At 41.5% G+C, this 15,103-nt stretch overlaps 1 pseudogene; it reads right to left on the reverse strand.

Annotated features, from left to right (window-relative positions):
• Positions 1-3,698: 3,698 nt before the first annotated feature.
• Positions 3,699-3,794, reverse strand: LOC123455634 (annotated as a pseudogene).
• Positions 3,795-15,103: the final 11,309 nt, after the last annotated feature.

Here is a 15,103-nt window from a genome sequence, read left to right on the forward strand (position 1 = left end):
TGTCATCACAGATAATCCTCAGGACTCTATAAGCAAGCAAACAAACAGAATAGTCTTGAGTTTCCCAAGTGAAACCCTGTTTGTTGATCAAGTATGGATTTGCTTCTTGTCTAGTCCAAGAGCATATATATTGCTCAAATTCTTTCCAAAACTATGCTTGAATTTATGAGCTGCTTTTAGACATACATTTCATTGAAACGCCATGTGCTATTATTAGTCACTCAATCCATTCTCCGAAGGATAACCACAGCCAGAATGTAGATAGCATTTTGCTTACCCATGCTTTCTGGCTTCAGAATTGAATCTTGTTGAATCAAGTGAACTAGGATCTACAGACCTCTTATATGTTTGGTGCAGTCCTGAAAATATTCTCTCATTATTCCCATAAACTAAATCAAGTGGAAATGAGTTGCTAGGCTGAATCGTGTTCTTGGAACGCCCATATTAGACTAAAACTCAGAGTTTGAAGATCGTTTCTCTGACTCATATGTGAGTTGGCAGTATTAGCTTATGCAAAGAACATTCTCAGTCTCTCCTACAGAATCTAGGCTAGCCACTTCTCTTGGGAAGAGCAGGTGGGCTTTCTCACTGCTGGAAGCTGGAATTTGCCTTATCAGAGCCCAGAGACGTAGTGCTAAAGACCTCTGGACATAGTGACAGTCTATCTGTTATTTTTCAAAATGTTCTTATATTAACAACAAAAAAAAATTCTCCAACCAAGCACTGTGGTACAATCTGTACTTGAATTTATTGAGCAGATTACTTTTTTTTTCTTTTTGTTACTTTTTTTAAAGTTCTTAGTACGTTTTTGTAAGTATTTCACATATTTTGCAAAATTTCTGTCTGTGGATTATCTTCTCAATGTCTTGAAATTGAACTTTTAAAAAATGTATTTACAGGCTTGAGAGATGGCTGAATAGCTAAGGTGCTTGTCTACAAAGCCTCAGGACCTGAGTTCAATTCCCCAGTGCTCACATAAGATCAGATGCACAAGATGGTCCATGAGTCTTGACTTTGTTTGCAGTGGCTAGAGGCTTTGGCATGTCCAGTCCCTCTCTCTCCTAAATAAATAAATAAAATATGTTTTAAAAAATTTAGATGCAATTATTTACACACTTTTTTACATGTGTGCATATGTGGGTGGGGGGCGAGAGTGAGTGCAGAGCCTCTTGATGCTACAAACACCAAACAGCTGTACCACTTTTTGTATCCAGCTTATGTGGGTAGCTTGGGAATTGAAACCAAGCTGGTAGGCTTCATCATCTAACCAGCCCACTTTTTTTGTTTTTAGATATCATATAATAAATATAATAATTATAAATTTTTTATGAAATATAAAATAGGTAAAAATTTACATCTTGACATACATTGATGGTAGTGACCCTCTCTACTACCCTCTTTCCCCTTCCATAACCTATTAGTCTTCCTTTTACTTTCATGACTGCTTATCTAAATTTCCCAAATGAAAGGAAACCCTTGTCTCATGTATCTGACCTTTGGTAACTTTATTATTAATCTTTAAAAACATTATTCTATCATTTTTAAGTTTCAGTTTTATCAGAAATTGATAAGTGGCTGTAGGTTCCTTTTTTTTTTTTTTTTTTTTTTTTTTTTCCGAGATAGGGTCTCACTCTAGCTCAGGCTGACCTGGAATTCTCTCTGTAGTCTCAGGGTGGCCTTGAACTCATGGCAATCCTCCTACCTCTGCTTCCCAAATGCTGGGATCAAAGGCGTACGCCACACCTGGCCCTCCTTCATATTTTTAAAAATATTTTCTCTTCATTTTTTTTTCAATTTCACAATACAGCCAGGTACAGGCTTATCTTTATTTTACTTTCTTAGAACTCATTTTATGGCATTAATACAAGTTATCCTTTTCATCAATTTTATAAAATCCTTAGCAAGTAACTCATCAAACACTGTCATTCTTTCATTTGACTTATTCTCTTTTCTTTTTCTGGTACTCCTATTATTTGTATTTTGGCATTTCTTGTTTTCTCTTCCAGTTTTCTTTCAGCTTTCCATTTCTTCATTTCTCTGTTTATATTTTTATAGTTTCTCAGTTTTTCTTTCAGCTTATGAATACTACCTTTATCTGTGTTCAGTCTGCTAGTCACTGCTACTAGGTTCCTATGCTGCCATCACACACTGCCAGCTGATAAATGAAATAATTATAAATTATTGGAATTTGTCAGATTCAAACGACACAAATGTCATATGTCGCAGTCCCTGGATGGTGGGTGTCTTGTATCTCAGCATCTCCTCAGGCTTCCATCAAGAACTGTGTCATGGCTGTGGTTCTCCTATAGGCTTTAGGATTCTCTGCTAAGCTCACTGTTCATTGGAAGGATTAACGTTTGTGCAGTTTTAGGAATATGAGGCCTGTTTCCTTCATGTGTGACACTTCAAGTCAATGACTGCTCACAGCAGTCTCATTAACCGAATCTCTCTGACTTACCTTTCTGTCACATCTATTCTGCCTTGTGCTGCTTTTTAAAAGAGGAGACATAGTTACATTGCACCCCCTAGATATCTGAGATAATTTCCCTATTTCTTTATTTCTTTCTTTCTTTTTTTTTTTTTTTTTGAGGAAGGGTCTCACTCTAGCTCAGGCTGACCTGGAATTCACTATGGAGTCTCAGGGTGGCCTCAAATTCATGGTGATCCTCCTACCTCTGCCTTCAGAGTACTGGGAATAAAGGCATGCACCACCATGCCTGGTTTATTTTCCTGTTTCTAAGTCAACTGATTAGTAGCTTCAATTATATCTGTAAAATCGTTTTTGCCATTTAACATATGAGAGTAACACGGAAGCCAGAGATTTGGGCACACCAGGGCCTCCAGCTGCTGCAAGCGAATTCCAGATGCCACTTTGTGCATCTGACTTGATGTGAGTGCTGGGGAATCAAACCCCAGTCATTAGGCTCTAGAGGCAAGCACCTTGACTATTGAGCCATGTCTCCAGCCTCTCCCGTGGTTTAATCCTGGTGAGTGTCTTCTAAGCAGAGTTCCACACGCGCCGCACTTAGCATTTCACTTGTACTCTCACATTTAGTCTACCAACAGTCCAGACAACTAAAGACTATGAGTATCTCATTTCTCAAATGGAGATGATGCAGCGCCCAGAAGTTAAGTGATTTAGCTGTTATCTGTATTTGGCTGGCAAGTAGTGGAGTGGAAACTGAACCCAAGCTGTTCAGCTCCAAAGCACCTTACCTCAGCTCTTTCCTCCATGGTCTCCCTATTGACTATGGCAGAGCCAATGCCACTGAATCTGCCAACAGTGTAACCACATCAACTCATAAGTTCCATCAAATGTCTACTACGGTTGACTCTCAAGATTTGTTAATTCCATATCTCTAATTTTGTTAAAATTTATTTGAACCAAAATCAATACTCAAGGCACTTCCACAGTAATAAGTGAATATCACAGGTGAAATGTTTGGAATGCCCAGCTTATGTGTTCCCAGCTGAGGGTGAACCTTCTATTTTTTTGGCTCCTATACTGTAAACATGGACCTTTTTTGTTTTTGTTTTTGTTTTTGTTATGTTTATTTATTTATTTGAAAGTGAAAGACAGAGAAAGAAGCAGAGAGAGAGAGAGAAAGAGAATGGGCGTGCCAGGGCCTCCAGCCACTGCAAACGAACTCCAGACGCGTGCACCCCCTTGTGCATCTGGCTAATGTGGGTCCTGGAGAAAAAATATGGAATTTGCATGTCATCCTTGAGCAGGGGCCATGCTAATCTTCTCTGTATCGTTCCAATTTTAGAATATGTGCTGCCGAAGTGAGCAAGACATGGACCTTTTTGTGAACTATACTTAGTGTCACAATTTTCTTACTTTTGTGCTTCTTTTTTATTTTGCTGTTCAAAATGGCTGCCATTCACTGTGCTGAAATGATGTCGACTGTTCACAAGCACAAGTAGACCATTAGAAGCTTATGTAAAGAGCATTGAGGGCTGGAGAGATGGCTCAGTGGTTAAGATGCTTGCATTACCCAGGTTCAATTCCCCAGTACCCACATAAAGTCAGATGCACAAAGTGGAGCACATGTCTGGAATTTATTTGCAGTGGCTACAGACCCTGGTGCACCCATTCTCTCTCTCCCTCCCTCCCTCCCTGCCCTCCCCTCTCTCTATCTATCTATCTATCTCCTTATAAATAAATATAATATTTTTTTAAAAACATGAGATGAGATGATACTGCTGTTGACTATGAGTTCAATGCTAATGAGTCAACAACGTGTATTAAATAAGGGATCATTAAATAGAAACACACATCAAGTAGTAATGATGAAAATGTTACGGCAGAAAGCTAACCCTGCAGTTCTGTGGCCTCGGGGCAGTGTTTCTGCACGGGTTACTTTGGTGTTGTGACTTGGGTGAACATAATGTCGGTGATGGATGAGAGTAAATTATATTTCACCATGCCTTGCCTAGATCTTTTTAACTAAAGTGGCCGTGTCCTCAGGAGTGCCCTGTGGTGTCCAGTGCCCTCACTTGGAGAGCCACAGGGATGAAACCCTGGATACACCCGAAGCTTTTGTGGCTCAGCCCCTGGAAGCCCCACCTGTCAGACACAGCGCGCCGCCCAGGCAGCCGCCTCTGCGCTCGCTTACCCTCCACAGAGGAGAACCTGGCTAATCAAGCAACTCCCTCCAAAGGCAAACAGTGAGTAGAGTGTACATATGGTGGAAAACAAATGGCTCTTGGTACCATGTTGTGGAAATTATCTCGGTTAGGTAGATAAAGAAACAGGGCAAGCCCAGGTGGCACTGGCTTTACACAGCCCATTCGTGACGTGTGCACCGGCCATTAGGAGAAAGCGCCATCCATCCATACCCTCAGTGCCCTCAGAACCAACCAGGCTGCCCTTGGTCCTGTGGTGCCTGTGTGGACGCTATCATGTCCGTCACTGCCTGCCAGGGCTTGGGGTTTGTGGTCTCAGCAATCGGGCTTGCAGGCACCATTGCAGCCACCTGCATGGACCAGTGGAGCACTCAGGATCTGTACAACAACCCCGTGACAGCTGTATTCAACTACCAAGGGCTGTGGCGCTCCTGTGTCCGAGAGAGCTCCGGCTTCACCGAGTGCAGGGGTTATTTCACCCTTCTGGGGCTTCCAGGTAAGGGCCCAGTGCCTGGCTGGTGGGGCTCCTGGGTTGCCTGGGACTCCAGGAGAGGGGCCAGGGATAAGGATGACCTGAGATTCATTCTTGACAGGAGCAATGGCCACCACCACAGTAGTTGGGATAGAAATATAGGAACCTTAGGGAGCTCTTATTCCCCTATCTGAATGGTGTTCCATTCTGCCAGAGCCACATATTATTAATAACTCCTTAGGTGAACAAAGACAAGTCTCAAGAACCCACAAGAACAGGACTGGGAAGGTCCAGACTTTAGTGCTTTTAGACCTGAGAGTCCCTTTGGCAAGTTGGGAGCTGCCTTTCTCCTAAACACCCTCCATCTTCAGTCCCCCTGTGCCTGGCTCCACCTTCCAGGGATTTCTAAACTAGCTACAGCAATGAAAATGAGACAGGAAAATATATGAAAATAAAATTAGAGAGAACCAGGGGTCTCAGGAATGTTCTGGATGGGCCTCTCTTTTGGGAGAGCATCTAGCCTTATGACTACCAGCAAGTACTGGTCACAATGAACAAGACTCCAGGCCCCTCCTGCACAGGAATATCACCTAACATGTGAGCTCTGACATGAGGGAATGATGCCATGGGCTCTCATGCCCCTTCCCCAGATTAACAGTTAGCTACACAGAATCATGGGTTTCTCTGCTTAGTAGATCAGTCACTTCAACTTAAAGAGAAATTCTAGGCATAAGAGAATTCTCCAGGTGTCTTTCACTCACATGACAGAGTAAGACGGTAAGTAAATCTGGAAGTTTTATTTTCACTTCTTTGTTCCTTCCATACATACAAATAAAAATCTCAGTAAGGGAATTTGATCTAAGTTGGACATTATAGGGAGGACCAGAAATAGAAAACATAGGATTTTTCCCAGTGAGAAACTTTCCATTTGACCTCAGGATGAAGACGGGGATGTTCAGAAACAAGTGAAGAAGACATTAAACTTCTAGAGGAGGGAAAGGCGGGCCAGCGTTCCCCGTGCATGTGCCACAGATTAGGACATGGAGACGTGGGGGTGAGGCACCTTGTCCGCGCTCCCAAACCTAAATATGGGCCAGATCAAGACTGCCTGTCATACCTCCTCTTAGAAAGTGTGTGTGTGTGTTGTGTGTATGTGTGTGTGTGTGTGTGTGCAAAAGAGACAGAGAATCCCATGACTACAGAATTTAGAGATATTTTCGGAGAGAATATTGTAATAATTCTTTGAGAAGAAAAAAATCCTATATCCTCAATATTTATTGAAATATACTTACTACCCTGTTCCTTCAAATAATAGAACAATAGATTTAAATCTTTTATGCAGGTCTTACACAAATACAAAAACCATATACAGAAAATGTAATATAAATAACAGAAAAACTAATAAATCCCAATTTAAAACTAAACTTTGCAGCTGGAGAGATGGCTTAGCAGTTAAGTGCTTGCCTGTGAAGCCTAAGGACCTCAGTTCAAGGCTCGATTCCCCAGGACTCACGTTAGCCAGATGCACAAGGGGAGCACGCATCTGGAGTACATTTGGCTGGAGGGCCTGGCACACCCATTCTCTCTCTCTGTCTGCCTCTTTCTCTCAATGTCTGTCGCTCTCAAATAAATAAAATTAAACAAAAAATTAAAAAAAAAACAACTAAACTTTGCATGAGGGATAGTGTTCATTTCATTTGGAGTACAATAGGACAAAGACTTAGCCCCAAATCTAGTTTTGTCTTTCACTTGTTTCAGTATTTTGACTTTAATATTACTTATACAGGTACTCTATTCACATAGATTTACAAAATGATATTAGTAACTTTGAAATGATCACACCCACACTTACTCACATCCCTTTTGGGAATAATTATCTCATGTCTGTGGTCATGAAGGGTCCAGGGCTTGGTAGTTGATTGCAGTGGGCTTGTTCATTCGAGAGAAGGTTATGATGTGATGCTCCTGAAATCCAGCTCCAAAGGCTCTATTATCAGTTATTTCCAGACTTGGACAAATAAAATTGTTTATGCTATATTTCTGTTGGTAATTTTTGCAACCAGGTATGTGTAAAAACAGGATGTGAAATGCGTGTGGGTGGTGCCACTGGACTGACCACTAGGCACAAACCTTCAGGCTGAGAGCCTCTGCATCACAGGGTGGGGAGAAATTCCCACAGCAGTTCCTGTGGGTGCCATGGGGAGGGTTTTATTCACTAGTGGTTGAGGACATCATTTGGCTGACCTTGTTCCAAACATGATACCTAATAACATAAACCACACCCAGCCAGCCAGAGGACCCAAAACACAATTGTTCTTATTTCTTTTTTCCATTGCCATTGAAATGAAAGCATGGACTTTACATTTCCATTCCTACTCACTCCTGAGAATGCAAGAGTCTCAGGCTCAGGAAAAAAAAAAAAAAAAAACCAGCCACACAAAACCAATCCCCCCAAAGAAATGCAAGGCCTAAGATTGTTGGTCTCCTTCCTAGAAAAAGACCTTTCACTAGACTCACAGCCATTGGTCGACCTGTTCTTGGATGACTAAGTGTAGACAAGGTCCCTCCTTGGAAGCCACAAGGAAGGAAAAGCAAAAACTTGGGTCCTCTCACACAGGCATAAATTGTACAGAAATGAACAATGACATAGAAACTGGATTTAGAAGTATTTATTCTGTCAATAAACACTTACTGAACACCTACATGTTCAGGCTTTTTGGACACAGGTACCATAATTTTCAAAGAGCTCACAAAGCTACAAAAGTACAAAGTCAGTTACCAGACCACTGTCACACAGCTCCCAACCTTAACATTATTGACACGTGACATATACTTCTCTTGTGTAGCCATTGTGCGCATTGTAGGATGTGTGGCCATGTCTCTGACTTCTTCTCACTAGACGGGAGTAGCATTGTCCCTCCATCTACATTTTTTGTCTCCTAGGACTGGAGATATTGCTCAGCAGCTAAAGGTGCTTGTTTGCAAAGCCTAAAGGCCTGGGTTTGATTCCCTAGTACCTACATAAAGACAGATGCACAACGTGGCACATGCATCTGGAGTCCACCTGCAGTGGCTAGAGGCCCTAGCATGCATGACCAGTCTCATTCTCTCTCTCTCCTTCTTTCTCTCTGTGTCTCTTTGTCTCTCTCAGCTTCTCTTTGTCTCTCTCAGAAAAAAAATAAAAAGGTCTCCTGACATTTCCAAATATCCCTGGTTATAAACCACAACAATCAAATACAGTAAGTAACATCCACATCCGTGGTATGGGGTATAGATTGTGGAGACAAGAGGAGTCTTCCTAAAGGACAGCCAGTAGCCACATGTATATGAGTTATTCAGGAAGATGAAGTGGCAGAGGGATTTCTAGATAAGAAGACCTTCCTCTGAGAAAAGACAGGGTGTCATGAAAGTGTGTTAAGAGCATTGAAAACACTTGGCTGTGTGTGGTAGGAACTGAAGAATGAAGGAGCCACATAGCTGAGCAGTGAATATTAAATACTTGAGGATAACATATGCAAATAGTCAACAAGAGTCAAAATGAAAGAATAGAAATGCTTTACTAACAAAAACTCTTAAATAAGTGGAAACGCTACAGGTTCTTAAGTGAAAATTGTTATAAAAATGAATATTTGAGCTGGAGAAATGGCTCAGCAGTGAAAAGCACTTCCTGTGCAAGCTTCAGGGCCTAAGGAGGGCTGAGAGATGGCTGATCACACTCCCCGGGACCCCCGTAAGCAGCTGGGCATGGCCACCGCTCGTCTGTAACCTCCGTTCCATAGGAGAACAGAGACCTGACAATCCACCAGGGGTCATGGGGAGAGGGGAAGAGAACCTCAAGTTCTAGGATCTGTAAGAGACTCTGGCTCACTGAAAGTGACAGAGCATGACACCAGACCTTCCACTCTGGCCACGGCAGGCCAGCGCACCCTGCTATAGGTGAGGACATGGGACACTGCATGGGCACATACATGTGCATACTATTTATGTACAATAGTAGAATGGATTGAATCCTTGCTATGTGTTGGCATTGTTTTGATAAAGTAACATATATAATTTGCATAAATATGGATTTAAGTAAATTGTCTGCACATTAGCTATGTATACTTCAAGATTTTCAACAACCCTCTGAAATGAGTATGCTTATTCTCTCCTTCTCAGCAACTGAGGAAAGTGAGACCCAGAGAGGTTAAAGAATTGGCCCAGTGGCCCTTTAATGCAAGTGGCAGGTGAGGTTTTCCACCGAGCAGGCTTTTCCGCAGAGCCTGAGCTCTTCCCCGTGGCAAGAATCATAATCAGTCAGAGAGTTTTCCTCGGAGAACTTGACAGAGTGCGTATCTATATGAAGAAGCAGATGAGAAACTTGTAACTGTTTTTGTTTAAGACTAACAGAGTAACGGCCTAACTCTACCAGATGTTCAGCCCTATTTTAATGCTCTCATAATTAAAGCTGTGCTTTGCCACAAGGATGAACAAACAAATTAATGGAATAAAGCGCTAAGATTAGAAAGGCACAAATGTGAAGTCAGTATCAGACAGGGGAGGTTACACAACACTGGGGGAAAAGGCAAAGCTAGTCAAGAAATGCTGCAGAAGAGAGTCAAACCTTGCCTCAAAAACGACAAGCAGAAAGAAATACCACAAGAAATTACTGACTTAGCTTTATGGAAGGAAAAAGTGATCATAGTATCAACCAATACACATTCCAACACAAATCCCAGACTAATTAAATATAAAATACCTACAGAGGTGGAAGGGGAATATTATCATGTTATATTGTCTGTATGCATGGAAGTTGTCAATAAAAGGTTAAAAATATTTAAAATACTTTTAAATATTTTATTTATTTATTTATTTATTTGAGAAAGAGAGAGAGAAAGGAGAGAGAGATTGAGAGAGAGAGTAGGTGTGTCCGGGCCTCCAGCCACTGCAAACAAACTCCAGACACATACGCCACCATGTGTATCTGGCTTATGTGGGTCCTGGGGTATTGAATCTGGGTTCTTAGGCTTTGCAGGCAGGTGCCTTAACCACTGAGTCATCTCTCCAACCCTACTTTTAAATATCTTTAAATTATAAAATAATTCTAATGTATTTTTAACTACATGGAAAATAATTCTCTAAAAATAAAAACAATGTAGGGAAAACAAAAATGTTTGGCTATATCATTCAACAACCATTTATTAAGTGCATTTAATGCACTGGGTACTGAGATGCAAATAAAATAAAATCGTTGCATTTTTTTCTTAAAAGTAAATAATCACTTAAAACATATTTGCAATAATTATAGCAAGGTATTAAAATTCTTTAATATTAAACTGATGGTAAAAAATGTCAAAATTATAGTGAACACATGGAGGAAAACTAGACTGCCAACTCAAGAAAATAAAAAAAAACTTCATAAGTATTTGGATTTTTTTAAAAAAGTTTAAACTCAGTAGGCATAGAGCTGAAAATTAAAATAAATGATCATGTATAAATTAGCAACTTTAGAGTACAGATGAAGGTGTGATAAGATCGTTCAAACACTGTTGCTGGGAATAAAATTTTTAAAAACAATGTTGTTCCATCTTTTGTTTTAAAGAAGATGGTTTTATAACTTCACATTCTTTGTTAACTTAGTTCTGCTCCTAATAATCTGTCTTACAAGAGTTACCAATGGCAAAGAGTTAAGTGTTAAGTAATTGCCAAAACTTTTGCATGAAAGAAAATTAGAGGAGATAAAAATCTAAATATATGAGAACAGATCCTATTTAGATGAATAATACCAATACTTCCATGAAATGGAACAATAATTTATATGATATGTTTGCAAGAGCTTTGATGAACACAGCAAAATGAAATGAGAAAAACATTAACTTTGTAATCCCTTCTTAAAATAATTTATCTGAGAGTGAGTATGGGTGCTCCAGGGCCTCCAGCCGCTGCAAACAAACTCCAGACACATGTGCCTCTTTGTGCATCTGGCTTTACACGGGTACTGGGGACCCAGACCACCAGGCTTGGCAAGCAAGTACCTTTAGCAGCTAGGCCATCTTCCCAGCTCCAACTTTATAATCTCTTAACCATGGGAAAGTATATACTTTTTGATAAGAAAAGAAGTATGCCAAATATCTTGTCTACAGTTTAAAACTATGAGTAACTTTCTTAAATTTCTCCAAATTTTCTATTGTAAACATTGAAACATTTTTAGAACCAGAAATTAGGAATATACAATGTGATAGCTTTTTTAAAAAATTAATAAATGTGTCCATTTCTTATTTAACTAACTTTACTCTTTCCTAATGCCCAGCAATAATATTTTCATTGCTCTTTGTACTATAATTTCTGCTAAATTACCACAGCTGATGTCATTAATAGTACTCAAAAGTTTCTAACAAAAGTGATGTGGTAAAATAAATAAGCTCTGGAAACCCACAAGCTGGAATGACGCCAGCACCATGTTTAAGCAGAATGCAGGATGATTTCCCCAAGGAAGTCAGCAACACATTTTGCTCCATTGTAGAGGTGATTAAACAAAGTTGTACCAAAGCCATTACTGTGAACAGAATCAGCCCTGGAGTTAGCACACAGGGATACATTTGATCCATCTCAACAAACCTGTCACCACACACCAGAAATCAGGTTTTTCCCTGTGTGGATTCCCAATCATCCTCTGGTGGAGACAGTGAAAGCAGTGGTCACTCATTTCAGAGCACAGAAATCTCACCAGGAAGTGAAAATGAAAATTTCCATGATGTTTTAACCCCTTCTTCTAAAGTGTGTAGATTCATAATTTCTCTCTTTTCATTCAATATTCTGTGTGGGTACAGATAGCTTCAGTTTGCCATTTAAATTTAACTTTTTCTCTTCCAAAAGCATTAAGACCTTGTCATGCATCAACCAAGAAAGAAAGCTTGTTACCTGAATAAGGTCATTTCTGACTTTGAGATTTAACATAAAATCATTTGTGTATGGACTTTGGCTGAGAACTTGCCATGAGTGAGAATAGATAACTTGTGGTAACATATCTTTTTTCTTTCTTTCTTTCTTCCCTTCTTTCTTTCTTTCTTTCTTTTTCCTGTTTTCCATCAACAATTTTGCTGGCATTACACCCAATGTGTGGGAGAGACATGTTGATCAAATGTCAGAAACTGAGTATCTAGAAACCAAGCTCATGGAACTTTTGAAGATGTCTACAGGGCTGGAGAGGTGGCTCGGTGAATAAAGTGTTTCCTGAGCAAGTGTGAGGACCAGAGTTAGGATGCCCGATCCCAGACATTGCTGTCAATGCTGGGTGGACACAGCAGCCAGCCTGTAATATCAGTGTGTGGGAGGCAGAGGTAGATGGGATGCCCAGGGCAAACTGGTCAGCTAGGCTAGACCAATCCATGAACTCTGGGTTCAAATGAAAGGACCTGCCTCAGAGAATAAAGTGGAGAACAACTGAGGAGGAAATCTGATATCCATTTCTGAGTTTGCACATGCACGTGTGCACACACACACACACACACACACTCAAGCCCACATGCTGATTCCAGCTCTTAGCTATTATAAATTGAGCAGCTACAAACATGGTTGAGCAAATATCTCTGAACTGAGATGTGGAGCTTTTAGGGTAAGTGCTCAGTAAGGGAATAACTGGGTCTGTTGGTAACTCTATAGTTAACCTTTCTAGGAGTCTCCATATTGCTTTCCATAGTGGTTGCACCATCTTGCATTCCCACCAAGAGTGAATGAGGGTTCCTGTTTCTCCATACCTCACCAGTATTTGTTTTCATTTGCTTTTTTAAGGTTTGCTATCCTTTCTGTGGTAAGGTGGAATCTAATAGTTGTTTTAATTTGCATTTCCCTGATGGTTAGGGATGTTGAACATTTTCTTAAGTGTGTGTGTTTGCCATTTGTATTTCTTCCTTTGAGAACTTCCTATTTAGTTTTCTGCCCCTTTTGTGAGTGGGTTGTTTGACTTTTTATTATTTAGGGTTTTGAGTTCTTTGTAGATTCTAGAAATTAGGCCTCTTTCAGTTGTATAGCCAGCAAGAATTTTCTCCCATTCTACGAGTAATCTCTTGGCTCTGCTTATTGTATATTTGTTTGTGAAGAAACTTTCCAGTTCATGAGATCCCAATGGTTGAGTAATTGTTTAATTTCCTGAGCTACTGAGGTTTTGTTCAGGAAGTCTTTTCCCATTCCTATATTGCCTCTCTGCCTTTTACAGTTGGCCTTGTAACTCAGCTCAGAGGACACACCGCCATTAATGCCATTTTACTTTAAGCCATATGACTCTTGTTTAATCCCCTAATTTGGAGTTTTCTGACTCATGCTTCCTCCTCTACAAACACTGACCACAGAACCGAAAGCAGCAGATATGCAGTCAAGGGGATTGTTGCCTTTGTTCGGATTAGGGAGGACACCTTCTATATTTGCCTCCATGATTACTGCGGATAAAAGTCTAGGAGCAGTGGGTGGGTGTATCTAGATAACATTGAAATGTCCAGACACATGGGCTGGTTTCCTGGAGAACCTGTCATGGCGTGTGTGTGCATGTGTATGTGTGTGTGTGTGTGTGTCTCATGTGTGTGCATGCATGAATGTCAGGGCCTTGGAAGTCAGATTTGAGAAGGTCTAATTAAAATGACTCTGAATTCAGAGGCCAGATATCCAGAGCCCTCACTCCTGAGGCAACAGACTGATCACTTCTGACAAGACTGAGTTTTAGAGTAAAATCCAAGCACCTGTTCGCTTCAGCCAGGCATGTCTGTACTTGATCATAAAGCTTCTAGTATGTTCACCAACTGTAATAAAAACTTCCCTACAAAATGTGGAAGCTGGGGGCTGGAGAGATGGCTTAGCGGTTAAGCGCTTGCCTATGAAGCCTAAGGACCCCGGTTCAAGGCTTGGTTCCCCAGGTCCCACGTTAGCCAGATGCACAAGGGGGCGCACGCGTCTGGAGTTCGTTTGCAGAGGCTGGAAGCCCTGGCGCACCCATTCTCTCTCTCTCCCTCTATCTGTCTTTCTCTCTGTGTCTGACACTCTCAAATAAATAAATAAATAATTTTAAAAAAATGTGGAAGCTGGTATGTGAGATCAGACAGGACTCTGGCCTGTACTCTGCTACAGACAAAGCCTCTGACCTGCCAGGCCAATTCACCGTGTGCACGGATGTTGGGACGGTGTCGAGAGCAATTCCTAAGCCTCTCTGTGGCCAGGACTAGCAGGCTTGGTCCTGCTTTAGGCCTTCATGGCAACATGGTGCTCATCAGCTCCAGTGGTAAGAGTGACAGCAAGAGAAGGAGGTCAGCAGGATTCCTGGCTCCTTATCCAGTCCCATTACCTGTGAACCAAAAACACACCTCCTGGGGCTTGGATTTCTGCTCTCAACTTCCTTGTTCCTGCCACCACCACCACCACCCCCCCCCACCGAAAACAGTGGAGGCACCTGTGGTTCAAGTCATTTGGACACATTCCGTGTCTATCTCACCCAACTCATCTAAAAATAGAATAATAGAGGCTGTCTGTTTAAGACTGAACTGGAAAGGTGTGAGCGAATGGTAATTGATGAGTAACAAGATTAAAAATGTGAAAGTCTGATTTAAGGGAGGCAGGTGCTTCCTGGGGCCATTTTATTTTAAAGTCAAGCTAAGTGGCCTCACTCCGTGTTCTCGGGGGCAGGGAACAAGCCAGTGTTTTTCTCAGATGGTGGCATCATGGGCAGAGCCAGAGCTGAGATGGGGGAGGCTGGTCTGGCCTGGAGCAGAGAGTGCTTGCGTCCACCAGGCGCTGTCTGCATTCCAACCAACCCAGCAGCGAAGCTCTGCCCGACAAGTGCCTCTTGTGGGGGCCTCTTCCCCAACAAATGAGAATAACGTCCTTGAACCAGGAGTGAAACTCAACTATCTAAGGAAAACACTGTGAGCAAACACCGCACACTGAGACCATCTGATTAGCGGAGCTCCCCTTGGGGCAGGCGGCTGCACCCCGAGTGGCAGCAGCTCCCGGCGAGGCCTGTGGTGCGCAGCCGAGGCC

This window comes from Jaculus jaculus, chromosome 17, assembly GCF_020740685.1.
Source record: "Jaculus jaculus isolate mJacJac1 chromosome 17, mJacJac1.mat.Y.cur, whole genome shotgun sequence".
In the NCBI taxonomy this organism is placed as follows: Eukaryota; Metazoa; Chordata; class Mammalia; order Rodentia; family Dipodidae; genus Jaculus; species Jaculus jaculus.